Source organism: Mauremys reevesii, linkage group 12, assembly GCF_016161935.1.
Source record: "Mauremys reevesii isolate NIE-2019 linkage group 12, ASM1616193v1, whole genome shotgun sequence".
Classification (NCBI taxonomy): domain Eukaryota; kingdom Metazoa; phylum Chordata; order Testudines; family Geoemydidae; genus Mauremys; species Mauremys reevesii.
Window position 1 is genome coordinate 25,870,110 of NC_052634.1, and position 12,321 is coordinate 25,882,430.

At 53.3% G+C, this 12,321-nt stretch overlaps 1 non-coding gene across 1 annotated transcript; it reads right to left on the bottom strand.

The window, feature by feature from the left end:
* Positions 1–1,493: 1,493 nt before the first annotated feature.
* LOC120376592 lies at positions 1,494–1,703 on the bottom strand. The gene has a single exon (XR_005587449.1). It is a non-coding gene; the product is annotated as a small nucleolar RNA U3 (small nucleolar RNA).
* Positions 1,704–12,321: the final 10,618 nt, after the last annotated feature.

Genomic DNA, 12,321 nt, shown 5'->3' on the forward strand with positions numbered 1-12,321 from the left:
AGGGACCATACAGGACCTTTCTTACAGCCTTGAGAGGGTTTGTTTTATACAGCTTCTGGATCTTTGAAGCTGCTGCCAGGTTGAAGCAGCAGCTGGCATTTCTTCTTCCACTTTCTCCGGTAGTGCCACAATTCGGGGTGGGCCGTCTGAAGGCAGGCTGGGTGGTTTCCTGATTAGGCATTCGCTTGGAAACAGTCTCTGCAGAGAGCTCACAGTTGTAATACAGTATAACTTGTCACTGTCATTATCAACTTGCAAAGCAGCAGATTTAAAGTTTATTAGAGAATATTTGAAAATAGATTATACAAAGTGTTTGAAGCATCAGTTATTGTGTCATTGGGGGTAACATACAGGTTGTAGGGAAATGTTAGTGTTTTGGTATTGGACTGCATATACATATACACAGTCTGTCATGTCCCCAAAGCGGGGTATACGGTGGGTGAGTTCAAGGTACAGCCAGCAAGCAGTGAGAGCACATCACTCATACAAACAGGATAGTCATGAGCATGAATAAATGAGCAGACTGGGTAATACAGTATAGCTGACAACTATCTTTACTAACTTGCAAAAGACAAGAGGATGCTGTTGTGTAGCACTGCAGTACCATGTCTGTCAGCACCATCCAGTAGACATACAGTGATGGGGAAAAAAGGCTGAACGGGCTCCATGATTGCCGTGCTATGGCGTCTGCCCGGGCAATCCAGGGAAAAGGGCGCGAAATGATTGTCTGCCGTTGCTTTCACGGAGGGAGGAGTGAGTGACGACATTTCCCCAGAATCACCCACGACACTGTTTTTGCCCCATCATGCACTGGTATCTCAACCCAGAATTCCAATGGGCAGGGGAGACTGCAGGAATTATGGGATAGCTACCCACAGTGCAATGCTCCAGAAATCGATACTAGCCTCAGTACATGGATGCACACCGCCAAATTAATGTGCTTAGTGTGGCCGTGTTCACTTGACTTTATATAATCTGTTTCCAAAAACCAGTTTCTGCAAAATTGGAATAAACCCATAGTGTAGACATACCCTGACACAGCTTTAGAACCCTCTACCCAATATACGGCCAAGAGACAGCAACTCTCAGAGCCTGTGTGGATTGTCTGATGGGCTTGGGGCCAAGAGCAAACTGCGTACCCCCTGCCAGAGCAGAAGAAGTAAAAATAGGGGCTTCCCAAAAAAAGGGAAGGGAAGAAGAGAGAAGCAAGTGCAAAAGGAAGAGAACGTGCAGACACAGAACCCTACCTAAATTCTGAAATAGATTACAAGAAAAAAAGAGAGAGAGAGCAGCATAAAGAAATTTAAAAAAAACTTTCAGTAAGAACTGAAGTAGAAACCTTTAAAACACCAGTTTTCACACTACCTTTACTTTTCTTCCAAATTCTACCAAAAGAAATTAAGACTACAGAACTGAACAAAAGCTTTAAACAAACTCAGATAACAGAAAAGAAAACCAAAACATTTATTTTTAAACTTGTTTTATAAGGACTAACCACTCAGTCTGTGTTCTCTTCCTCTCAGCTTCCCAAAAGGAAAGCAAGAACACTCATCAATAGCAGATGCATTAAAGCACCACTGTCCACTCACTTCATGCTCAGAAGAGAACAGTTTAACTCCTCATCGTGGTTAGCAAGGTCAGACACTTTCAACCATACTTCACTAGTTACAAACTATAGAAACGATCCCTGAAAGTATAGTCTTAACAAAGCTGTTCTCGGCTACACACCCAGGCTAATGTGCGCAAGCTTTCTTCCCATGGTGAATGTTTTCATACAACGGGTTTCACCCCCAGCGAATTAAAGAACAAAAATCTAAAACCAGGTTCCCATTTCATTAAAGCACAATTGAGACAGTTTTAGAAGACTGGCCATTAGAAGATGTTTATGTCGCTATTTACAGACACACACCTCCTGATTAGCATGTGGAGCTCCTACCGACCAATCAAACCCTCTTGCTGTGCCATACCTCTCACAGGCTCCTCTGTGCCACATGACAGCTTGTCAGGCACAGACAATGCGGACAGGTCAGCCCTTTCTAGCATGCTCCGCAGCTGTTTCTCTCTGGCTTGCTTTCAAATTCATCTGCACTAGAAGTTTTTGCAGGGATCTATGTTACCGGTGGTACCTGCACCAAATCAGTGGCTCTCAACCTTTAGAGACACCTGTACCCCTTTCAGGAGTCTGATTTCTCTTGCATACCCCCAAGTTTAACCTCACATAAAAACTACTTGCTTACAAAATCAGATGCAATATTTATAAAAAAATAAATCCCTTCAATATAAGTATTGTACTTACATTTCAGTGTATAGTATAGAGAACAGTATAAACAAATCAATGTATGAATTTTAATTTGTTACAAATTTGCTAGTGCTTTCTATGTAGCTTGTTGTAAAACTAGGCAAGTATTTAGATGAGTTGATGTACCCCCTGGAAGACCATTGGATACCCCTGTTTGAGAACCACAGCACTAAATCACCCTTGCTTTTAGAACTGGTGCCACTTGAACCAAGGCATTCGGAACCATTTCAGTGCTAGTAGACAGTGGCAACACAGCTGCACTAGGTCTGTTGTTCCTCCCTGCACAATTCCCACTTGGAAAGAAGAGATCTTCTGCTCTGACCCTATTTACTATTGTGAGCTGCATAGGCAACTTTCTCTGTTATATGAGCAGAATCCACACAATATATACTACCTGCATGCAGGGCCGGCTTTAGGCCAATTCAACCAATTCCCCTGAATCGGTCCCACCCCTAAGAGGGCCCCGTGCCTAAGCCCTGGTACTGCGTACTGGCAAGAGCTGGTGCGCTGTCCCTGGGTGGCCCGGCTTCTCCAGGGGCAATTTAAAGGGCCTGGGGCTCCCAGAAGGGGTTGGAGCCCCAGGTCTTTTAACTTGCTACCAGAGCCCCACTGCTGGAGCCCTGGGTAGGGCTGCAGGGCTCTGGGGGCTATTTAAAAAGTCCAGGGCTTGCATTTCTTCTACTGCCCCGGCCCTTTAAATAACTCCCGGGCCCCACCACTTCCCAGGGCTCCTCGGCTATTTACAGAGCCTGGGCAGGGGACGAGGGGAGCCCGGGCCCTGTCAATAGCCCCTGAGCCCTGGGCTGATGCTGCTACCCCGGTTGGGGAGGAAGAAAGAGGGGGCACTCACTGTACAGGGTGGGCTGTACCCACACACCCTGCCCACACCAGCCCTGCACCCCCTGTCCCGCCTCCAGCCAGCCCATCTCCAGCCAGTCCTGCACCCCCTGCCCTGCCTCCTGCCCTGCCCGCACCAGCCCTGCACCCCTTGCCCTGCCTCCAGCCCCGCACCCACTGCCCTGTCTCCAGCCAGCCCTGCACCCCTTGCCCTGCCTGCACCAGCCCTGCACCCCCTGCCCTGTCTCCAGCCAGCCCGTCTCCAACCAGCCCTGCCAACCCCTGCCCTTCCTCAGCCCGCACCCCTACCCTGTCTCCAGCCAGCCCGTCTCCAGCCAGCCCTGCACCCCCTGCCCTACCTCCAGCCCTGCACCCCCTGCCCTGCCCACACCAGCCCCGCACCCCCTGCCCTGCCCGCACCAGCCCCTGCCTCCAGGCAGCCCTGCACCCCTGCCCTGCCCGCACCAGCCCCAGCCACCAGGCAGCCCAGCACCCCAGCCCTGCCCGCACCAGCCCAGCACCCCGTACCCCGTCTCCAGCCAGCCCCTGCCGCACCCCCCTGCCTGAAGCCAGCCAGTCCTGCACTCCTCTGTCTCCAGCCCTGCCAACCCCTGCCGCACGCCCTGCGACCCTGCCTGAAGCCAGCCAGCCCACCCCACACACCCCTGTCTTCAGCCAGCCCTGCACCCCTTGCCCTGCTTGCAGCCAGACCCTACCTCCAGTCAGCCCTGCCCTGCCTCCAGCCAGCCCCATGTCCACTGGTGCCTGCAGTTCCCAGGGCAGTAACCCTGCACACCTGTTTCAATGAGGCGGGCAGGGAGCAGCTGGGACCCACACATGTGCACACCCCCAGGGATTGGCGGTGACCCACACATGTGCACACCCTAGGGTGACCAGACAGTGAGTGTGAAAAATTGGGACAGGGTGGGGGGTTATTAGGATGCTATATAAGAAAAAGACCCAAACATTGAGACTGTCCCTATAAAATCAGGACATCTGGTCACCCTAGCACACCCCCAGGGAGTGGCGAGGACCCACACATGTAAAACGGAGCTCGTTTCTAGTTCAGGCCCATCTTTTTAAAAAATAACTGTAGGTAGGGTTAACATACAGCCGTATTTTCCCTGACATGTCAGGCTTTTTGGTTCTTAAATTGCCATCTGGATGTATGGTAACCCTATTGGTACAAAAAATACATACTGTGGCACATCCTTTAAATCAGAACTTTTTATAGGGAACCGGTTGCTAAGAAATGAAAGGCTTTTTTTTACTTTTTTTTTTTTTAGTCATCCCTGCCGGGGCCCCGCCGAAAATGTTTGAATTGGGCCCCGCACTTCCTAAAGCCGGCCCTGCCAGCAGCCATGGGTGGCGGGGGAGCCCCCACAGCCCCACACCACTGCGTATGGACCCTGCAGCTCCTACGAGCGGACCCCAGAGCTCCCAGCTGCTGCAGATGGACCCAGGATTTCCCAACAGGCATTGATGGCGGGAGGACCCTGCAGCCCCATGTCATTGCTCACAGACCCTGCAGCGCCGAAGCCCCTGGAGCTCCCGGCTGCCCCAGGCAGGAGAGGAGCCCCCAGCGCTCAGACACCGCAGGCAGAGCCTGGCGTTCCCAGTCACCATGGGGGGTGAGGAGAAGCAGCAGCCAAATGCCATTGCAGGTGGCCCCGTAGCTCCCAGCCACTGCAGGTGGATGCCAGAGCCCCCAGCTGCCATCAGGACCACACGGCCCCTGGCCGCAATGGGCAGCGAGGGGACCCCACGGCTCCCAGCCGCCCCGGGCAGTGAGGGGACCCCACGGCTCCCGGCCGCCACAGGCAGTGAGGGGACCCCACAGCCCCCGGCTGCCACAGGCAGGAACCGTCACCCAGCGACCGGCAGAAAACAGCAGCGGGCGAAGGCATCAAGCAAAACCTCAGCTTCTGCTGCTGCCACTCCTTCAAGTGGCTCTCGGTTTGCCCTGTTCACTCTGTGTTGCTGCCGCTCCACGGCATTGTCCTTCACCCTGCTGCTGAGAGCTCCTGTGTCGCCACCAGGGCCGGCTCTAGACCCCAGCGTGCCAAGCGCGTGCATGGGGCGGCATTTTCCGAGGAGGGTGGCAGGAGGGTCCGGCGGACCTCCGGCAGGCATGCCTGCGGAAGCTCCACTGGAGCCGCGGGACCAGCGCACCCTCTGCAGGCACGTCCCCCCGGAGCCGCGGGACCGGCACCCGGCAGCGCACCCCCTGCGGCATGCCGCCCTGCTTGGGGCGGCCGGATTACTAGAGCCGCTCCTGGTCGCCACTTCCCCTGCTGTCACCTGCCTGTCTCCTGCAGCCTCTGCGTGGCCACCTAGTGGGGGAACCTCGCTACAAGTGCAGCCTGGGCAGCCTCTGTCATTGCAACACCATGGGCAGGGCGTGAACCGCCAGCTGGGGGAGACTAACGCCCTGCCCCGCCCCTTCCCCGCCCCTTCTGCAAACACCCCTGTGCCCAGCGTACACCAGCCCTTAGATCCCTCTTGGTATTTCAATGCAGGCACTGACCTGTGAGAGGAAAACATCAGCTCACAAACACAGAGACTGAATTCCCCACATTTAATCTCGCTGCACTTTCCAGAAAGTCACAACATTCAATTCATTCTTGCTAGGACAGAGAAAAAAATAAGTGATACTAAGTTTTTGGCTTAGTTAAATAAAATTCTGTGTTTAATTAACATAGTAAAACTATGTCTTGATTCTGCTAAACAACACCACAATGTGAAATGAGAACAGAGACAAATCTTGTCAGTGACGACTAATTTATACTCTATAAATTAGGCCGCCCCAAGCAGCGCGGCGCGCTGCGCTGCCCTTCCCCGGCCCCGCGGCGGGTCCCCTCTTCCCGCGGCTCTGGTTGAGCTGCCGCAGGCATGACTGCGGGAGGTCCGCCGGAGCCAAATGCCGCCCCCCCGGGAAAGGGCCGCCCCACGCGCCTGCTTGGCGCGCTGGGGTCTGGAGCCGGCCCTGCGGGTGGCTCCACTGGAGAGCTGGGGCGTGGCCTGAGTTTGGCAGCACCTTATTTGCATATATTAAAAGTGGCAGTTTGGGGCCATTGGGGTAAAATATGAGTAAGTTTGGGGGTTGGGCCCCACATGTTTAGTGCAGGCTGTGGGGAGCCGGGCTGAGCAGAGCCTGCCCCGACGGGGTCTGTGGTCACCCTGAGCTGGGAGCGTGTGGCCAGACATGGGGAAGGGGCTGCGGGGGTGGGGTGGTGGTCACAGGGCACGAGGTGCTTTTGTGCGTGGCTGGTTCCTGCTGGTCGCGGGGTGATGGGTCCTGGCCGGGGGGTCCCGATGGCAGCTGGGGGCTCTGGTGTCCGCCTGTCCGCGGCGGCTGGGAGCTGCGGGGCCACCTGCAATGGGGTAAAATCCTACTCTTGGGGTAAGATCTCCTGCCCCACTGCCAAAGTGAGCACCTGGAGTGGGAACGGTCAGAGGCCCCACCAGGGGGGCTGGCCCTGCTTTCCTACCATCTTCTGATGTTGGCCAAAAAGCATTAGTAGCCCCCCGCATGCTGGTCTGTGGGTGGTTTTCAGTGGGTGTTCGGCATGCCAGGGAGCAGGGAGCAGCCTGGCTGGGTGTCTCTGTGGCTATCTGCTGGCCACGCATAGGCATGGTTCTCCCCTCCTCTTACCCTACCCTTGGCTTTTAAGCCTTCCCTTGGAGCTGTCAGCACCAGCCACCTCTGTCCTAGGTGCCCAGAGGAGGAGAGGTGCTGGGCTCCAGTCTGGGACTCTGCCTCCCTCCTGCCTTTCCCTGACTATGAAACCTGGCCCTGACACTCCTTTCTTCAAGTGCCATGTGGGCAAGAGGAAAAGTGTGGTAGAAAGCACAAGGGCCAAACTTGTGAGCATCAGAAATCCCAAACACCCAGTCAAACCACAGCCACTTCTAGACCCCATTCCAACCAAAGACCTGGCTCCAGTGGGTATGAGTCACTCAGCACAAGGTAAACAACTCATTCTTAGACAGCTGGAGACAGGAAAGCACTTGGATCTCCAGGGATTTACTACAAGGTCCCACTGAGATTTGAACTCAGATTTCAGCATGCCAACCATTACACCATGGGACCAGCTTGTGCTAGTTTCTCTGAACATTGGTGACCCTATCATAGAATACCAGCGTTAGAAGGGACCTCAAGAGGTCATCTAGTCCAACCCCCTAAGTAGTCCAACCAAAGTAGGGCCAATCCACAGACAGATTTTTATTCTAGATCCTTAAATGGCCCTCTCAAGGACAGAGATCACAAACCTGGGTTTAGCCGGCCAATACTCAAACCACTGAGCTCTCCCTCCCTCACAGGGCCAGCTTGTGTAAGGGACTGTTGGCCCTTTACTAAAACTGAGTGGGGTTTTTTTGGTTGGCTAGTTCCCAGTCCCAATAGAAGGGGGAAGGGTCAATGGGAAATCAGGACCCTGAGACTGACAGGCCCCTGGGGCAATGGTCACCAATTGGTAGGGAACAAGTGAGAATTTGTTAATGAGTAAAATTCCTGGTGAAAATTGGCAAAGCTGTGGAGAGTTTGAAAAGTTCCAGTGAATGTACACATGAAGATACAAACAGAGAGAAAGAGAACATCACAGACTGCACAGGCCCACACAGACATAAACAAAAACCAAACCCACACAGCACACAGAGTCATATACACATAAGGGAAAGCGACACAAAACATAGAAAGAACAAATCCACACAAAAAAATACAGCAAAAGCCCACAACAGGAAAGCACAAAAAACACATACCAAAAGAATACTTAGCAAAAAACAATCTGCATGCAAAAGTCACACACACACACACAAAACTATGCAAGGCATCCACAAAAATCACACAGGACCCACATGCACATCAACACGACAGACAACAAAAAATCCAACATACCAAAAGGCAGGCAGGATTTGAGTCTCACAGCAAAGAGGGTGAGCACACAGGTGGTTTGGGGAGCAAAGACTGAGGGGGAGTCGGGGGCAGTGCTCTGGGCTCTGCTCGACCCCTCCTGACACAGGCGGCTGGTGGAGAGCAGAGCCTGGTAGATCTGTGGCATCTGCCCTGCTCTCTGTAAAGCAAGGGGACCTCGGTGTCTTCTGAGCTGCAATTGTATTTTCTGCAGGGCAAAATGATTGGCAGAAGCCATTTGCTTAAAGAAAACTAGTGCTGTAGGTGAGGTTTGGACTCACAAGCTCAGCATGACTCCACTCAGCACTGCTCTGTAAGTACTGGGCACTAACCCACTGCACCACTGGACCCTGCCTTCAGGTGCTTGTCTCCATGTTTCATGGGTGGATTAGCGGAGGGGGGGTGGGTTGCATTAGCTAAAACAAATCCACATTAAAGGCTGCAGGATGGCAGCAGCAGAGGTGGGGAGCCTCCTTCCATGTGATAGAGCTGGTTCCCCCTTCCATTGCTTAGGGGAAGGTTGGTGCTTTGAGCCCACCTGGTGCTAGAACGTCCCATGGGTGAGATTAACGGGACTCTTGGGAAGGGAGGGGAAGTCTTTTCTATCCCTGCCTAGCTCCATTGGTCTCCTGTGGCCCTTTCGGCTCTCTGCTCCCCTGTTGGGGAGATGCAGAGACAAGCCCCCATCTGGGTGAGTCACCGAGAGGCTGTGTCCCATGGCGTGTGTGTGGGGGGGAGTGGTAGGGGTGGGATGGGGCTCAAGGGGAGAAGGTTGTGTGTGACAATAGGGGGGGGAGGGGGAGGGGAAGGGTGTGTTCCTTAGGATAGAAATAATGGAAAACACAGGGGCAGTGACAGTGAAGCCCCGTGTCTGAGTGTTATGACCCTGTGTGGTGCTGCCATTCACCTTCCCCTCCTATGGGCTCAGCTTTCATTGAATCCAGCATTTTTTCACCTGTCCTCACCACAGAGGTGTCCCACGTGCCTCAGCTACCGAGTGTCCCTCTTAGAGACGCCGAGGACTGGAACTGATTTCAGCTGCTGGACAGCTCTGCTAGGTCTTTATTCATTTGCACAGGAAAATGCTGAGTGTTTAAATTCATTTCAAGCCCCCTGCCCCCATTCAGCGAACTCCTGAACATACTGGAGATGGGTCTGGAAATCGATTTTCATTTGAAAAAGATTTTTAAGGGAATTAGTTGGATTGGAACTAAGAACCCATCACCCTGCAGGGAAACATTCACCCACTGACCTACCCTCACAACAGAGAGTGTCCTGTATAGCCCAGAGCAGGAACAGTTTTTAACCTGGGGGTTAGTAAACTTTCTCTCTGTACAAACACCACAGCTTACAAACTCCCCACCCCCGCTCTGTGTCACCAGAGCACAACAACAACTCTCCTTGGGGCACACACAGCTCCCCAGCTCCCTGCCCGTCAGTCTCTCCAGCATTGCTCCAATCCCTTAAAGCAGGGTCTCAACCTCAATTTACCTTAGGGCCAGGGCCAGTCCTCCAGTCCTCCCAGTGGGCCAATAATGTCACTCACACTGCCCAAAACCCGCCCCCCAAAGCTCTGCCCCTCAGCTGCCTAAGGCTCTGGGAGGGAGTTTGGGTGGGGGGAGGAGGTCTAGGGTGCAGGCCCTGGGTTGGGGCTGGGGATTGGGGTGCAGGGTCTGGGAGGGAGTTTGGGTGCAGAAGGGGTGAGAGGCTGGTCTCTGAGAGGGAGTTTGGGTTGGGGAGGGGGTCTGGGCTGCAGGCTCTGGGATGGAGTTTGGGTGCTGGTGCAGGCTCTGGGCTGGGGCAGGAGGAAGGGGGAACAGGAGTAGGGGTGGGGTTGTGGGCTGTGGGAGGAAGATAGGGGTAGGCGGAAGGGGAGGGGGTGCGGGCTCTGGGAGGGAGTTTGGGGACTTGGGGGTGCAGAGAGAGGTGCAGGCTCTGGGAGGGAGTTTGGGGCTGGGGTGTGGAGGGAGGGGTGCAGGCTCTGGGAAAGAGTTTGGGGGGGGGAGTGAGTATGTGAGGAGGGGGTGGGGGTGCAGGCTCTGGGAGGGGGTCAGGGCTGCCGCACGTCCCGGGGTCTCCAAGGCAGGGTGGGCTGGGGGTCCTCCGCATGCTGCTGCCCCCAGGCATCACCCCCACAGCGTCCCATTGGCCACAGGGGTGATCAGGCAGGGGCAGTGCGCGGAGGCACCGACCCACCCCGCCCTGCCATGGGGAGGGGCCGGCAGCCACTGGAGCGAGCAGACAGATGCTGCTCAGCTCCGCTGCACTGACGGGGCCCCTGGGGGGGGGAGCGCCTGGGGGCGGCAGGTGGGGCCAAGGGAGTGACCTGGTCCCAAAACTGCTGGAGCCCCACGGGCGAGACCTGGGGACCAGGACTGCCAGCCAGACAAACACCTTTAAGAGGAGGCGTCCCTCTGCCTGTCAAAAACTGATCTTCCTCCTTCAGTTCAGTGACAGCCTGAATTGTTCCTTATCCCGGCAGAGCCGGAGGACTGAAAGCAGCAACATCAAACCCCTGTGGAGCTCGCAGGAATGGACATAAACACTCCCTGGTATCTGAGGAGATGTTCAGCTTTGCCCTTGGTCAACTTCAAGGCTAAAGGGAAAGGAGGTGGCACCAGGTATAAAGAGTGAAACACGACACATCATAGTTATGCCCATGGTGGCTGCAAAATCTTTTGATGTACTTCTTCTTATCAGCAGTGTATTGTTTTCTCTGGAGCCTAGGCCTTGACCAAGAAATTTGTACCTTGATAAAATAATCGACTGCCCCTGGTGAAGACAATGGACTTGACACCCACTGTGGTGTCCCTACACAGGTACAAGTACTAACAACAGTTGCTGCCTTTTAGCCATAGATTTTAATCGGGGCAATAAATACAAACTCCTGTTAAATCATTTCTCAGCCCGAGTCCTTCACCCACATTCCCTAGAGCACTGGGCCACCATGTGGACGTTTCATTTCTGACCTCAGTTTCACACAGAGACAAAATTTCCTTTGCACAGATCCATAAACAGCAAAACCTCCCTGTGTCTCTGGTCTGAGCCAAGGCATTCGATGCCAGTGAACCTTTTTCTCCTGCAATGGCGACGGTCAGACAGAGGGGTCATGGCACCTGCATCCCTGCCAGGGAGATATTGGCTCGGCTCTTTCTTTCTTTCTGCTGCTGTTGTTAGTCCATGAAACATCAAGGGTGGAATGCAAGGCTGAGTTCACGCACCGGCCCTCTGAAAAATTTCAGTGCCCCAGAGAAATCCTGCCCCCTGCTATTGGAACGATGTGCTGGAGATTTGACTAGGAAAGGGACTGTCTGAGTTGTCAGAGTGGGGAATGAACAACAATCTACAGCAATGTCGTTCACACAAACACACTCTAATCCTGCTCCAGCCGGAAGGGAAATGGGCAGGAATTCTCGCTGTTCACCCAAGGACACACTTACACTGATGCGCAGCTGTGAGTGTGCTGGGGAAGCTGGTCTGGGCAAACAATTTGAAGTGACAATTCAGTGAGAACAAAATCATCATGCAGTAGAATGGATGCATATCAACTAGTTGTGGCTGAGTGGTTAAGGGGCTAGACTAGAAATCTTTTGGGGTCTCCCTGCGCAGGTTCAAATCCTGCTAACTATGAAAGTGCTGTGCTGCTGTTGTTATTATTGTAGTTTTAGTGCCTGAGCATCCACAGTGCGAACTGGAGATAAATCTAGTTTTAATCTGTCTACACTTAAAACGCTGCTGTGGCCCTGCTATAGCACTTTGGAGTAGACAGTGACTGGATGGATTTTCCCGTCCCTGTAATAGCTGCATGGACAGAACAATTCTTCCTTTTCTTTAGCACTATCTAACCCAGGCTTAGGTCACCTTAAAATTAAGTGTTTAATTAATATAGTAAAATTAATAGTAAAAATCTGTACTGATTCCTCTAACTAACACCATAGCGTGAAATAGGAACAGAGACTAATCTTGTCAGTGACGACTAATTTCACAAATGATCTTCCCATTATTAATTTCCACGCTGCCCCCATTGGAGGTCTGGGCATCTCCAGTGTCATTCCTCTGCATTCACCTTCCCCTTAGAATTGTTCTCGGACATTCCCAATTTTGGAAAATTATGCAGTTCACAATGTGAATAGTGACCCTGGCTCCTTCCTGCACCTGCTCTACATTGCTCCACAGGAGCTTCTCCCCCTGCAGAGTCACCCCCGCACGGCAGTGCAGCCGCCCAGGGTTTTGCAAAAATTAATAATACAGAGTTTGGAGGAAAGTAAACATT